The sequence below is a fragment of the Schistocerca cancellata genome, chromosome 3 (assembly GCF_023864275.1).
Source record: "Schistocerca cancellata isolate TAMUIC-IGC-003103 chromosome 3, iqSchCanc2.1, whole genome shotgun sequence".
Lineage (NCBI taxonomy): Eukaryota > Metazoa > Arthropoda > Insecta > Orthoptera > Acrididae > Schistocerca > Schistocerca cancellata.
Genome location: NC_064628.1, coordinates 811,874,239 through 811,890,536, shown reverse-complemented (window position 1 = coordinate 811,890,536; position 16,298 = coordinate 811,874,239). Strand labels below are relative to the sequence as shown.

The 16,298-nt window shown below is 45.9% G+C and overlaps 1 pseudogene; it reads left to right on the top strand.

Annotated features, from left to right (window-relative positions):
* The first annotated feature begins 11,871 nt into the window (after nucleotides 1-11,871).
* On the top strand, nucleotides 11,872-11,989 carry LOC126177609 (5S ribosomal RNA; annotated as a pseudogene).
* Nucleotides 11,990-16,298: the final 4,309 nt, after the last annotated feature.

The following is a 16,298-nucleotide window of genomic DNA, read 5'->3' as shown; positions in this document are numbered from 1 at the left end:
GTGCCGGACCGAGACTCGAACTCGGGGCAGGTTCGCAGGAGAGCTTCTGTTAAGTTCGGAAGGTAGGAGACGAGGTACTGGCAGAAGTAAATCTTTGAGGACGGGGCGTGAGTCGTGCTTGGGTAGCGCAGATGGTAGAGCACTTGCCCGCGATAGGCAAAGGCCTGAGTTCGAGTCTCGTTCCGGCACACAGTTTTAATCTGCCAGGAAGTTTCTTTAACTATCACTTGTTCTCATAGTATTTGAGATTTTCCCTACATGCCACATGTACTTTTGCACTTTTTCACCTGAATTTCGTTCTCTTTAGAATTTATGTCATGTCTATATTATAATATTGTGGATGCGGGAGAAAAGGGCATGAACGTGCATGTAGACATAGACGCTTCCATGCGTAATTTTTGTAATTCGTTTAAATATATTAGTAAGCAACAACTGTCTGTGTTGTCATTTACAGTCTCTCAAGTCTCTAACATGTGTTCATGTGCCATCATCCATGCCAACGAGAAAAGACTTTTCTTCCACTAATTATTTAATTCAAGTTATACAAGGGCGTTGATAACCATGCCGATGCTGCCCCAGAAACCTTCGTCGTCATGATAGGGGAGACTCCTAAAGTACCGGTCTCCTTAACATTTTCAATTGTAAAACGTGAAATATTAAAAAAATTTGGAATTTTATACAGTATGCTAATCTCCTACTTTAACTAATGCTTTATGGATATACAGGGTGAGTAACCTAACGTTATCGCTGGATATATTTCGTAAACCACATCAAATACTGACGAACCGATTCCACAGACCGAACGTGAGGAGAGGGGCTAGTGTAAGTGTTTAATACAAACCATACAAAAATGCACGGAAGTATGTTTTTTAACACAAACCTACTTTTTTTAAAATGGAACCACGTTAGTTTTGTTAGCACATCTGAACATATAAACAAATACATAATCAGTGCCGTTTGTTGCATTGTAAAATGTTAATTACATCCGGAGATACTGTAACCTAAAGTTGACGCTTGAAACCTCCGACGTTCAGTTGCGTGTTGTAACAGACAGCTGCAAGATAGATCGCGTTTCTACAGAATGATCTGCCAACGTTGCTCGAAAATGTCCCACTGGAAACGCGTCGACGTATGTGGTATCAGCATGATGGTGCACCTGCACATTCCGCAATTAACACTAGGCTGACCCTTGACAGGATGTGCGACGGGCGTTTCATAGGACGTGGAGAACGCATAAATTGGCAGCCCGTTCTCCTGATCTTACACCTCTGGACTTCTTTCTGTGGGGTACGTTAAAAGAGAATGTGTACCGTGATGTGCCTAAAGCCCCAGAGGATATGAAACAACGTATTGTGGCAGCCTGCGGCGACATTACACCAGATGTACTGCGGCGTGTACGACATTCATTACGCCAGAGATTGCAATTGCGTGCAGCAAATGATGACCACCACATTGAACATCTATTGGCCTGACATGTCGGGATACACTATATTCCACTCCGTAATTGAAAACGGAAACCACGTGTGTACGTGTACCTCACCCCTCATGGTAATGTACATATGCGTCAGTGAAAAAGACCAATAAAAATGTGTTAGTATGTGGACGTAATGTGCTGTTCCAGTCTCTAAGGTCCATCACCGTTCCCTTTGGATCCCTACGTAATTCGGTGCTCTCCGATACACACGATCGAACAGCGGAGGAGTGGTACTCAAGCGTCAACTTTATGTTACAATATCTCCGGATGTAATTAACATTTTACAATGCAACAAACGGCACTGATTACGTATTTGTTTATATGTTCAGATGTGCTAACAAAACTAACGGGGTTCCATTTAAAAAAACGTAGGTTTGTGTTAAAAAACGTACTTCTGTGCATTTTTTTATGGTTTGTATTAACCAATTACACTAGCCCCTCTCCTCACGTTCGGTCTGTGGAAACGATTCGTCAGTATTTGATGTGGTTTACGAAATATATCCAGCGGTAATGTTAGGTGACTCGCCCTGTATATGTATTATTTCACCGAAATTTTACAAAAGTGACACGTCATGTAGAAGTGAAATCAGATGGTTTTTCATCCAGTAGAAAAATTATCTCCCAGTACCGTTCATTGCCTCTACAGGAAGATTTTCAGGCATTATTCATAAATAACACTACAAAAGTAACGAAAACCGTTAAAGAAATTATTATATGAACAAAAACGAGTAATTAAAAAAAACATTGTTCACTTATTGCAATGATCATTAACAAAATACAAACAACTCACTGCATAATACGCTTATTGTGCTCTCGTCCGTTTGTTAGTGTCTCCACCAAATTCCAGCTTCTTCTGACGCTTCCTATTTTTTGCATCACTATTTGAACTACTTACTTCTTTGCTTCTGCTAGATGCACCCGACCTTTCTCTACTGAGCGCTTGACTGACTTTCAAGTCTCTTTCTGACTTTATTTTCTCTGCTTTCTGCCTTCCTGTCGTTTTCCCCGATTACTTCATTTATTGCCAGTCTCACATTCCCTTCAGTACATTTTCCTTTCATTTTCCCCTTATTATCAACCAATTCATTCTGAGAAGTGAAGAGAAAGACTTATTATTTTCCACCTAACTTTCTGACTTGACGGTACTGGAAGACAACTGGCTGGCCGGTACTGTACGACGATCACCCAATGGAATAGATAGCGATTGCGTATTGTTTAATGCACCAGTTCTTGAAAGTCTTACGGCTACAGTATACTTAAACAATACAGTTAAAACAAATGTAGAACTAAATTCAATTATTCACCTCATAAACGCGTACCACAGTCGTGAATCTAACTTCCTGCGCGCTGTTCTCACTCAAACTACGTTAAACGCCCACGACTCACAAATAACTGAACGCAGGACAAAATTCCCGACGTATCAGGAGTGGGAACATAGCATTCTTCAGCTCACTCAGTGTATGTACTGCTACCTTGTACTTGAAAGGAGAACTACCATGGTCGGTACTGTAGGACTCTCCCCTAATCATTTTCATTTGCATCGTCATCGTCATCATCGCCACGAGGATTGCAAACTGTGATTATTGATACGATATTTTCGTTCATCTAAGCGTGCCGTAATCTCCGGTAACAATACTGGACCGTCTCAGTAACACTACGGACACAGGAAAAATTCAGTCTTAAGTGTGAACCGAGACAAACAGATGAATACACTAAGCAGATTCAGAAGGATGCAGGTTGCAGTAAGTACTGGAAGATATAGGAGCTTGCACAGGATAGAGTAGCATGGAGAGCTGCATTAAACCAGTCTCAGGACTGAAGACTACAACAACAACAAGTGTGAACCTGATCTGTTAACGTCCTTGAAACAGACTGTCATGGCGAAATGTAATAAAAGTACATCTAATACTATACTTGCGGCATCGGCCTCTAAGTTATGAAAAAATCTGCGTATGCTCAAAATCTGCCTCTTAACAGTGCTGAAGATAATGGAGTGTTTATAACCACTGCTCAGATGCAATCCGTGAATCAGTTTCGATTGACGCACCAACATATCTGGCGCTATAAAATTATACAAAATAGTCTGCAGACGTGCTGAGACAATACAATATTCATCAGTGCACATAGAAACAATACAACTTCGGAACAAGCAATAATGACTAAATAAATATGTTAATTCGCACATTAATTCGTACAAACACACTCACTTCATTAAATGATTCGACGGTAGTCACACATACTGAAGACAGGAGCACTATCTGAAGTAATCATAATGGCTAGATCCAGTTTTTACGCTAAGAATTAACATGCTTAGCTGAGGACGATCTCCTCTTTACGGTACAGAAAAACGTATGAATTATATCGAGCCAGACATTAAAAATTGTTGGCAAAAAAAAAAAATGGCTCTGAGCACTATGGGACTTAACATCTATGGTCAGCAGTCCCCTAGAACTTAGAACTACTTAAACCTAAGTAACCTAAGGACATCACACACATCCATGCCCGAAGCAGGATTCGAACCTGCGACCGTAGCAGTCGCGCGACTCCGGACTGAGCGCCTAGAACCGCTAGACCACAGCGGCCGACTGGGACTTAACATCTGAGGTCCTCAGTCCCGTAGAACTTAGAACTACTTAAACCTAACTAACCTAAGGACATCACACACATTCATGCCCGAGGAAGAATTCGAACCTGCGATCGTAGCGGTCGCGCAGTTCCAGGCTGAAGCGCCTAGAACCGTTCGGTCACACCCGCCGGCTATGAGCAGTTGGATAGTTGGATATGATACGTGTACACAACTGCGTGCAACACCCTACATGTAGCATTGTGTATAGATGTTACATTTAGTAGTAAACTTTCCTACTATTTTTCTACATCGCCTTTTTCTTTCTTAATAAGGAGATCGTCTATGGGTTGCTAAGAGGACGGAACTCGTTATTGATGCCTTCTGTGTGAAACGAGGTTAAATAATACATGAAAATAATTTCGTTTGAGGCCATCGTTGTGTTTTCCCTGAGCTATATGACTACTGTGTTAATGGTCGTAACTCACTGTGACACTATTGAAAGAAGCGATAGAATGATCCATTATATTTGAAAAAGAAAAGACACACGTGATTTGAGAGTATGTTACAGTACAGTTTGTCTGTAAGAAACGAGTTAGACGTAATATACTCCCCTTTCCATGCCAATTAAACAAAAGAATATCTCCACACCCTGCCTGTGGGTGGCTCTAGTTGGCAAGAAAGAGACATCACCTTGACTTGCTTTCGACGTACTCGGACGCTGACATTGCCAAGTACCACGATTAGTCAGCCCAAGTGATCGGTTTTCTTCCTTTGAACTGGCGAATTTCATGCGCTTTTGCTAACGTTTGTGTCCTAATACATTTGTGCAGAGCAGAGGTACACGAACATGATGGTGGTTTGTGCACCCCATAGCGAGGTGATGGCATGGTACACAAGGCACACACTTGGCAGTATGGTTTGTGAAAATCCAAGTTGGTACTAAACGGCGGTGTGTCCGGTGCGTTATGCATCCGTGAATTGGCCGCGACCAAACGATCTGGAATCGCGTGTTTGGACATCGTTCGTTACGTTGGCGGACAGTACAAGGTATGACGATGTACCAAGCACGTGACTCTTCCATTTACTGTGGCGATAGCAGCGCTCTACCTGCAACACAGCAGCTATCTGTAAGCCATTTGACCACGAGTGCATGCTCTCAATATATATTGCACACGAGTGAGCTCGTTGGTAGCGTGTAGAAAACATTTCACAGTTGTAGATTCATGCCTTATATGCTGCGTCTGCATTAATAGTGGCTACTGACACTTACCTTTAAGCATCTTTAGAGATACTTTTTACAAAATGCATGATGATAAATTTAGAAGTACATCCCAAACAAAATACACATATTACGAAATTATCTGAGTATATGTGCACTACTGCAGCACAATTCTTAAATTAAAAACAATCTGGCACCTTTGCGTATTTTTAATTTTCAAATAGTATTTTTCTTTATCTTATAATTCACTACTACAGGCTGGACAAAATAAAACTGGCTCAGAAAACATTTCATGCATCATTCACCTTAAGGTGCATGATGACAATTATTGAACTATATGCAATAAAATCGTCAGAACTTCTGAACGATTTGCGTTAGGACATTCAAACCGCACAGTTGACCGATGGACATGATGGGAATTAGTATGAAATTATTGTTCGGTTTAGTCACGAAGCCCAGTTTCATTCGGATGGATTCCTCAATACGCAAAACTGGCGCATTTCGGGGACTGAGAATCCGCATTCCGCGATAAAGAAGTCTCTTCATCCTCAGTGGATAACTGTGTGGAGTGCAATGTCCAGTCACAGAATAATCAGTGCGCTATTCCTTGACGGCACGATGACTGCCGAAAAGGTTTTGGAAGATTATTTCATCCCCATTACGCAGAGTGACTCTGATCTCGATAAGAGGTGGTTTATGCAGGACGGAGCTCGCCCCATCGAAGCAGGAGAGTGTTTGATGTTCTGGAGGAGCCCTTTGGGGGCCGCATTCTGGCTCTGGGATACCCAGAGGCCACTGGCATGGGCCTCGACTGGCCGCCATAATCTCCGGATCTGAACACGTGCGACTCCTTTTTTTTTTTTTTGAGGTTGTATTAAAGACAACGTGTACAGCAATAACTGCAAAAACATTTCTGAGCTGGAAACAGCCATTCAGGAAGCCATCGACAGCATCGATGATCCGACACTTCAGCGGGTCATGCAGAATTTCGCAATTCGTCTGCTCCACATCATTACCAATGGTGGCAGACATATCTAACAGGTCGTAAGCTAAATCCGAATATCTCTAGTGACGTTTACATGTTGAATAATGTGTGTGCACGCCGTAGTTTTTAGCTAATTTATGTTTTTTGGTATAGTTTAGTAATTGACAGCCTGTAAGTAATCCAGTTTAAATCATCAGCCCCAGGTGCAGATGGCATAATTTGGGTTGCGTATCTTAAGATGCATGAAAGGTTTCTGGGCCAGTTTTATTTCATCCACCCTGTATACTGTATGACATGGGTATACCAACATTATTTCTTGTTGAGCTGGATATTTTAGCAAGCGCTCGATTCTTGCGATGTATCAAAATCGGATGATACTGAAAAACTGAATGAAAAAAAATATTACGTTCAAAACTTTAACCACACAAAGGTGGAAAAATATTTTATCCCTCAAGAAATACACCTCTGAAGAAATATCAGCGTTCGTGTACATCTGGTGAAACGCAACGCTGTCAGTTACAGATGTAAGATGATGACCTACAAAAGTGATCGAAGACTCGATACCATTGTAGAATTCGATTATTCATGTACCTTGGCTGACTGGCAAAAGTCTTGGCGTCTTTCCCCTCCTGGGCGTATGGTTAGAAATTGGGAAGGAACGACCGACAGTAATAATCGTAAAGAGTTAAACTTAGTGTCAGATCAACAATTTTTGTGATGACAGTTCCGATGATATTTCACGCGTAAGAGTGCGATGGGTTGAGGTTAGGAAATACTGGAAAACAACGAGTGTTAGTGTCGAATACACAGCATTCAGAGTTAGGAGTCTGACTGATTACAATTCTGATGAGAATTTAGAAATATATAGGATATTTAAAACTCTTCCCGGTGACACAAGGTGTCGTTTTGTACTCGTTGTGCCCCCGACCGTTGGCAGCATGTAGGTACTCTAGGGCGTGAGTACGCCTTGTGTGTTGGCTGTAATTCTGTCATCTGCTCCGTATGAAAGGGGATGGACTCAGAAAAACTGAAGTTCCTCACTAACTTCTAAAATATCGTTCTCCGTTTAGACCCACTTATTCGCAAGGCTCTCCTGTTGAAATTCATTCTATAAATTTATCGGGCGAAACTCACGACACAACTTCATTGGGGTAGGTAGTATGCAACACACCTAGTTAGTAGACCTGCTCAGAGGGGTTTGTGGCCCGTGATGTCCTTGTTAGGAACGTTGTGCTGTTGCTCAGCTTTCCCCTGGGCTCCCTCTGCCCCCCCCCTCCCATCCTGTTTTCTCCCCACCTAACCTCTCTCTGCCACCCTATTTCCCCCCCCCCTCCCGAGTCCTTTTGCATTCCCCTCCTCTGCCTTTCCCCACTCCATGTGGCGTCTACCCAGCCCCTCCCCCCTCTTATGGGTACTCGTTGTCCATCGGCTCCTTCCCCCTCCCCCCCACTTCGTTTTATCCTCTCCTTCCCCCCTTTTCTTTCCCATCGTCTGCCCTCGGCTGTGGTATGTCAATTTTGTGCCAACTTTTTAGTGCAGTGTTCAAGTGAGTGTTCAGTGTTGTGCGTCTTTCCAAAGTGTTGCGAACAGAAATCGTGCTGTCGCTGGATGTGAATTTTATATCTCTTGCGAACAGAAACCAGACTGTCGCCGTGTTTTCTACTTGTCTGTCTATTATTTTTCTGCTTCCTTTGTATTTTATTACCATCATCAACCCTTTGTTTTATGTTTTAAGTTCCACAATTTTCCGCAATTTTACCATTTAAGTCCCGATTTTATCACCAGCTTTTATTATTTATTCTCTTCATCGTCTTAAAACAAATTCTGTAGGCTGAAAAGCGGCGTGCTAAGCTGCTGCCAGCCCGCCACCTTCGGGGGGGGGGGGGGGGGGGGGGAATAGAAACTCAATAAAGAATAAAAAAGCTGTTGCTCAACAAGCTATGAACTGTCATTTTCTACGGCAATGAAATGAAATGATCGTACGGCATTGTTGGCCGGAAGACGCCATGCGGGTTGTTGGGCCGCCGAAATTGCAAGTCCTTTTTAGCTGACGCCACGTCGGCGACTTGCGAGTCAATGATGATGAAATGGTTATGAAAGACACACAACACCCAGTCATCTCGAGGCAGAGAAAATCCCTGATCCCGCCAAGAATCGAACCCGGGACCCCGTGCGCGGAAAGCGAGAACGCTATCGCAAGACCACGAGCTGCGGACACTTTTTTTTTTTCTACTGCAAAATGTGTGGGAATCAACGCCTCCAGGGAAGTGGTGGATTCTGAGCGGCCGTTTGTCTGAATATTTTACTCGGCCTCTCACATAATAAAAACGCTTGATTTCAACGACGGGCGTCGCGGTTATACCCTTCATTACGTAGGCGTCAAAAGAAGGGGTGAAATGAGGGTAAGAGGGGGTGCAACGACCTCCCATCGTGTGACAGTTCCACAGTGGCGTTGTGCAGAATTTTGGTGAAACTGTGTGCCAATGTGACATCATTAAATCACCTTACACCTCACACGGACTTCTGAGCTGTCACCTTTCTGTCACATGTGTTGAAATCTTGCTGTTTGAAGCATCGTCTAGACTGACAGTGATGTCACAGGGCGCTACGATTTTGCAGTATTACAAAGGAAGATCGTAGGCACGTTTGAGCTAAAATTCATACTTAGACTCATGCATTGCAGTAGGAAATAATTATGGGGTTTTGAAAAAGAGATCCTTTAATTCTCTTGAACAGTGTGCACACACTGGTTGGAAAATATGGCAATACCAAAAAATAATTAATGTTGAGTGCCAAAGTTTCAGGAATACGTTTGTGTAGGTAAGTGTGTGACTAACATTGCAGGAACAGAGGTTAATGTAAGCGCGAGTTACGTCATTTCAAACGTGAAATGCTGATACAGTAATAACTGGTGTCACCGCTAGAACGTTGAATTCAAGCATGCAAACGTGCATACGATGTATTATACAGGTGTCGGATGTCAGTTTGTGGCATGGAGTCCCATATCTGTTGCATTTGGTCGGTCAATACAGGGACGGTTAATGCTGTTTGTGGATGTCGCTGGAGTTGTCATCCGATGATGTCCCATGTGAGCCGAATTGGAGATACGTGTTGTGATCGAACAGGCCAAGGCAACATGTCGACACTCTATAGAGCATGATGCGTTACAACAGCGAGATAAGAGTGAACGTTGCTGTGTTGGAAAACGCCAAACTAAAGTATTTGTTGATTTCGTTACTCTTGAAGCCAACTTTAAGGACGGGCAGAGATAATGTACTACCGAAGAGGTCACGGTAATTATCTATGACAATGATGTACACAGACTATTCAGTTACTAAGTACTTGAAACAAATAAAATGATATAATAAGGTAACATGAAAAGGGAGTCATTTATTCATGGTTAATAAATCAGCGTCGTAAAATACTATAAGTATGAAGGCCTCAATGATACCCTTCTACCTATGTTAGTTAAAAGTATGTTTTATGTTAAAATTTTCCACAAATAGTAAGTTGTAGCGCGGAGTCAGAAGCCAGTGAAAGACCATTCTGACGATACCTCATTCATCACTGTGTGATTTCATGTGTTGAGAGAAAGAGTGTTGACCTGACAATTGGCCGGCCGGAGTGGCCGTGCGGTTCTAGGCGCTGCAGTCTGGAGCCGACCGCTACGGTCGCAGGTTCGAATCCTGCCTCGGGCATGGATGTGTGTGATGTCCATAGGTCAGTTAGGTTTAATTAGTTCTAAGTTCTAGGCGACTGATGACCTCAGAAGTTAAGTCGCATAGTGCTCAGAGCCATTTTTGAACCTGAGAATTATTATATACACTCCTCGAAATTGAAATAAGAACACCGTGAATTCATTGTCCCAGGAAGGGGAAACTTTATTGACACATTCCTGGGGTCAGATACATCACATGATCACACTGACAGAACCACAGGCACATAGACACAGGCAACAGTGCATGCACAATGTCGGCACTAGTACAGTGTATATCCACCTTTCGCAGCAATGCAGGCTGCTATTCTCCCATGGAGACGATCGTAGAGATGCTGGATGTAGTCCTGTGGAACGGCTTGCCATGCCATTTCCACCTGGCGCCTCAGTTGGACCAGCGTTCGTGCTGGACGTGCAGACCGCGTGAGACGACGCTTCATCCAGTCCCAAACATGCTCAATGGGGGACAGATCCGGAGATCTTGCTGGCCAGGGTAGTTGACTTACACCTTCTAGAGCACGTTGGGTGGCACGGGATACATGCGGACGTGCATTGTTCTGTTGGAACAGCAAGTTCCCTTGCCGGTCTAGGAATGGTAGAACGATGGGTTCGATGACGGTTTGGATGTACCGTGCACTATTCAGTGTCCCCTCGACGATCACCAGTGGTGTACGGCCAGTGTAGGAGATCGCTCCCCACACCATGATGCCGGGTGTTGGCCCTGTGCGCCTCGGTCGTATGCAGTCCTGATTGTGGCGCTCACCTGCACGGCGCCAAACACGCATACGACCATCATTGGCACCAAGGCAGAAGCGACTCTCATCGCTGAAGACGACACGTCTCCATTCGTCCCTCCATTCACGCCTGTCGCGACACCACTGGAGGCGGGCTGCACGATGTTGGGGCGAGAGCGGAAGACGGCCTAACGGTGTGCGGGACCGTAGCCCAGCTTCATGGAGACGGTTGTGAATGGTCCTCGCCGATACCCCCGGAGCAACAGTGTCCCTAATTTGCTGGGAAGTGGCGGTGCGGTCCCCTACGGCACTGCGTAGGATCCTACGGTCTTGGCGTGCATCCGTGCGTCGCTGCGGTCCGGTCCCAGGCCGACAGGGCACGTGCACCTTCCGCCGACCACTGGCGACAACATCGATGTACTGTGGAGACCTCACGCCCCACGTGTTGAGCAATTCGGCGGTACGTCCACCCGGCCTCCCGCATGCCCACTATACGCCCTCGCTCAAAGTCCGTCAACTGCACATACGGTTCACGTCCACGCTGTCGCGGCATGCTACCAGTGTTAAAGACTGCGATGGAGCTCCGTATGCCACGGCAAACTGGCTGACACTGACGGCGGCGGTGCACAAATGCTGCGCAGCTAGCGCCATTCGACGGCCAACACCGCCGTTCCTGGTGTGTCCGCTGTGCCGTGCGTGTGATCATTGCTTGTACAGCCCTCTCGCAGTGTCCGGAGCAAGTATGGTGGGTCTGACACACCGGTGTCAATGTGTTCTTTTTTCCATTTCCAGGAGTGTAAATAGTTAGTTGTATCACTGCGCTGCCAGCTGCTGTTCAGATTTCTCCTACCGATACACTACGGTGCGTTAAAGCCATACGCCAAACACGATGCGACCGTACATTCCCGTAACAACCGCAGCCAGCAGTCTTGTACAGTGGCTACATTCCTGCCACGTCTTTCTGCAGTATCGCAGAAGGAATATCCAGCTACACGTAGCCCAATTACTCGACCTGGTTCAAGCTCAGTGAGGGGCTGATTATGGCATCTTTGTCGTCTTGAAGGCATACTTCATTAAGAACAACTCACCACATCCAATCTGAAAGTTAACTGACGCTCACGACCGTTACAGCGTGTATTTACAGCAAACCTGATTGCATCTTCGCAGTGGAGCTACCATCCAACGGCCCTGCCGCAGTGGTAACACCGGTTCCCGTCAGATCACCAAAGTTAAGCGCTGTAGGGCTGGGCTAGCACTTGGATGGGTGACCATCCGGCCTACCGAGCGCTTTTGGCAAACGGGGAGCACTCACCCCTTGTGAGGCAAACTGAGGAGCTACTTGGTTGAGAAGTAGCGGCTCCGGTCTCCGAAACTGACATACGGCCGGGAGAGCGGTGTGCTGACCACATGCCCCTCCATATCCGTATCCAGTGACGCCTATGGGCTGAGGATGACACGGCGGCCGGTCGGTACCGTTGTGCCTTCATGACCTGTTCGGGAGGAGTGTTTAGTTTAGTTTAAGTGGACCTACTAGCGCCACTCTTATGCCATTGGCGGGAAATCTGAATAGACATCATCCTTCAGATTGGTTAACGGTGCACAACTCCTTTGTTGAGGTGGTTTTTTTCCGTCATTATACACTGAAGCTCCAAACAAACTCGTATAGACACGCTTATTCAAATACAGAAATTTTCGGTCGGCAACGCCTATATACGAAAAGTGTCTGGCGCAGTTGTTAGATCGGCTACTGCTGCTATAATGGCAGGTTATCAAGATTTAAGTGAGTTTGAACGTGTTGTTAAAGTCAGCGCACGAGCAGTGGGACATAGCGTCTCCAAGGTAGCAATGAAATCGGGATTTTCCGTATGACCATCTCACGAGTGTTCCGTGAATATCAGGAATCCAGTAAAACATCAAATGTCCGACGTCACCGCGGCCGGAAGAAGATCCTGCAAGAAAGGGACGAACGATGACTGAAGAGGATCGTTCAGCGTGACAGAAATGCAAAACTTCCGCAAATTGCTGCAGATTTCAATGCTGGGCCATCAACAAGTGTCAGCGTGCGAACCATTCAACGAAACATCACATATATGGACTTGCGGAGCCGTAGGTCCATTCGTGTAGCCTTGATGACTGTACGACACAAAGCTTTACGCCTCGCCTGGGCCCGTCAGCACCGACATTGGACTGTTGATGACTGGAAACATGTTGCCTGGTCGCACTAGTCTCGTTCCAAATTGTTGGGTTGGGTTGTTTGGGGGAGGAGACCAAACAACGAGGTCATCGGTCTCATCGGATTAGGGAAGGACGGGGAAGGAAGTCGGCCGTGCCCTTTCAAAGGAACCATCCCGGCATTTGCCTGGAGCGATTTAGGGAAATCACGGAAAACCTAAATCAGGGTGGCCGGACGCGGGATTGAACCGTCGTCCTCCCGAATGCGAGTCCAGTGTGCTAACCACTGCGCCACCTCGCTCGGTCCAAATTGTATCGGGTGGGTGAACGTATACGGGTATGGAGACAACCTCATCAATCTATGGACCCTGGGTGTCAGCAGGATCTGTCCAAGCTGGTGGAGGCATTGCAGTGGTGAGGGGCGCGTGCAGTTGAAGTGGTGTGGGCCCCTTGATAGGTCTAGATATGACTCTGGCGGGTGACACGTACCTGCATTCATTTATGTTCATAGTGCATTCCGACGGACTTGGGCAATTCCAGAAGGACAATGCGACACCCCACACGTCAAGAATTGCTACAGAATGGCTCCCGGAACACTCTTCTGAGCTTAAACACTTCCACTGGCCACCAAACTCCCCAGACGTGAACATTATTGAGCATATCAGGGATGCCATACGTCGTGTTGCAGCACTTATGCGCGCTTGTGGGGGCCCTACGCGATATTAGGCCAGTGTACCAGTTTCTTTGGATCTTCAGAGTAAATGAAATTCCCTAGTAAGCAACGAGAAATTATAGGGAGGCATGAATAAAAATTACATGATCTCTTAAGAATTTATGCCCCACTTACTAGGAATTGTAATTTTACAAGACTGTACCAGTATAAAAAAAAAAGAAAACCACAATAATTTGGTTGCGTGACATGTAAGAGTTCGGACTCTCTCATTTTTCTTAGGCTCTGATATAAATTATTAGTAGTATTCGTACTATCTATGCACCAGTCCATTTGTGCGCAGGCAGTTGCTCGCTAGGTGCGGCGCTCTAGTCCCCACCCCCACACACACCAGCACACACACGCACACTCAGCACGAGACACGCTCTCCGGGACAGGGGATCCCCAGGCCGGCCATTGTCGCGGGCATAATGGCCCCTGCGGGTAAACAGCCGCCTGTCTCCCGCCAACGGGAGGTCACCGCGGCGGACAATTAGGCAGCCACGGCTCTTCCCTCACTGCGCGGCGCCTCGTAATGACCTCCAGCGCCAGTGGTGCTCCCCTCAGTGGAAACTGAGCCCCGCGATCCGCCTTTAGTTGCCGACAACGTGTGCCAAGTCACTGCTCCTTTCCGTGCGAATTGAACTGCCTTCCACATTCCCCCCGATGTCAAACTTATTTCCTGCAAACTACAATTCCAGAAATTTGAAGGTCTTTTTGTATAAGCGTAATGCGTATTGCGAAAGAGTAATGAAAAAAGTACTGAATGATTTCAAATGTCTGTATTTTCATATGGTTATTAACCGCGTTTGGGCGGTAGTCGACCATGTGTTGCACGCTGAGGAGACAAAAATCAAAGGATAGCGATGTACACGTGCGCAGATGGTGACAATATCGCGTACACAGGGTATAAAAGGGCATTGCATTGGCGGAGCTGTCATTTTATTCATGCGAAAAGGTGTCTGACGTGATTATGGCCGCACGGCGGGAATTAACAGACTTTGAACGCGGAATGGTAGTTGGAGCTAGACGCATGGGACATTCCATTTCGGAAATCCTTAGGTAATTCAGTATTCCGCGATCCACTGTGTCAATAGTGTGCTGAGATTAGCAAATTTCAGGCATTCCCTCTCACCACGGACATCGCAGTCACCGAGAGCCTTCACTTAAGGACCGAGCGAGGTGGCGCAGTGGTTAAACACTGGACTCGCATTCGGGAGGACGATGGTTCAACCCCGCGTCCGCCTATCCTGATTTAGGTTTTCCGTGATTTCCCTAAATCGCTTCAGGCAAATGACGGGATGGTTCCTTTCAAAGGGCACGGCCGACTTCCTTCCCCGTCCTTCCCTAATCCGAGGAGACTGATGACCTCGCTGTCTGGTCTCCTTCCCCAAAACAACCCAACCCAACCCTTCACATAAGGACCACCCGGCCGCGGTGACCGAGCGGTTCTAGGCGCTTCAGTCCGGAACCGCGTGACTGCTACTGTTGCAGGTTCGAATCCGGCGTCGGGCATGGATGTGTGTGATGTCTTTAGGTTAGTTAGGTTAAAGTAGTTCTAAGTTCTAGGGGACTGATGACCTAAGATAGTGCTCAGAGCTGTTTGAACGAATTTTGAACTTAAACATCAATAGCAGCGTGGTTTGCATAGATTTGTCAGTGCTGAAAGACAAGCAACAGTGCGTTTTATTACAGCAGAAATCAATGTAGAGCGTACGCAGAACATGTCCGTTCAGACAGTCTGCGAGATTTGGCGATAATGGTCTATGTCAGCAGACGACCAATACGAGTGCCTTTGCTAACAGCACGACATCGCCTGCAGTGCGTGTGCTGGGCACGTACCATAACGATTGGACCCTAGACTGGAGGACCACGGCCTGGTCAAATGACTCCCGATTTCAGTTGGTAAGAGCTGAAGGTAGGGTGGCGCAGACCTCACGACCCTTGGACCTAAGTAGTTATAAAGGCACTGTGCAAGCTTGCGGTGGCTCCATAATGTTGTGGACTGTGTTTACATGGAATTGACGGGGTCCACTGGTCACACGGGACCGATCATTGACTGGAAATGATTACGTCGGCTACCATTTGCAGCCATTTATGGACTTTATGTTATGGACGTTAACGTGTCATTTCACCGGCCAACAATTGTTCGCAATTGGTTTGGAGAACGTTCTGGACAATTCGATCGAAGGATTGGGTTACCCAAATCATCGACCATGAATCCCATCGAACATTTATAGTACATAATCGACAGATCCGTTCGTGTACAAAACCTTGCACCCACAACACTTTCGTAATTATGGATGGCTACAAAGGTAGCATGGCTGAGTATTTCCGCAGATGACTTCCAACGACATGTTTAGTACATGGCACAAAGAGTTGCTGCACTGCTCCGGATAAAAGGAGTTCGACACGATATCAGGAAATATCTAATGCGTTTTGTCACCTTACGGTCGCAGGTTCGAATCCTGCCTCAGGCATGGATGTGTGTGGTGTACTTAGGTTAGTTAGGTTTTAGTAGTTCTAAGTTGTAGGGGACTGATGACCTCCGAAGTTTAGTCCCATAGTGCCCAGAGCCATATGAACCATTTTTTGTCACCTTAGTATATAGGTAAGAGCATTTTCAGAGTTTACCAAAGTGCTCCATTTTTATGCTTGCAATTACGGGGTTGAGTTTGTAAAAAAAACTGGTTTTACTGGAGGGCATACTCTAGAATTTTCAGG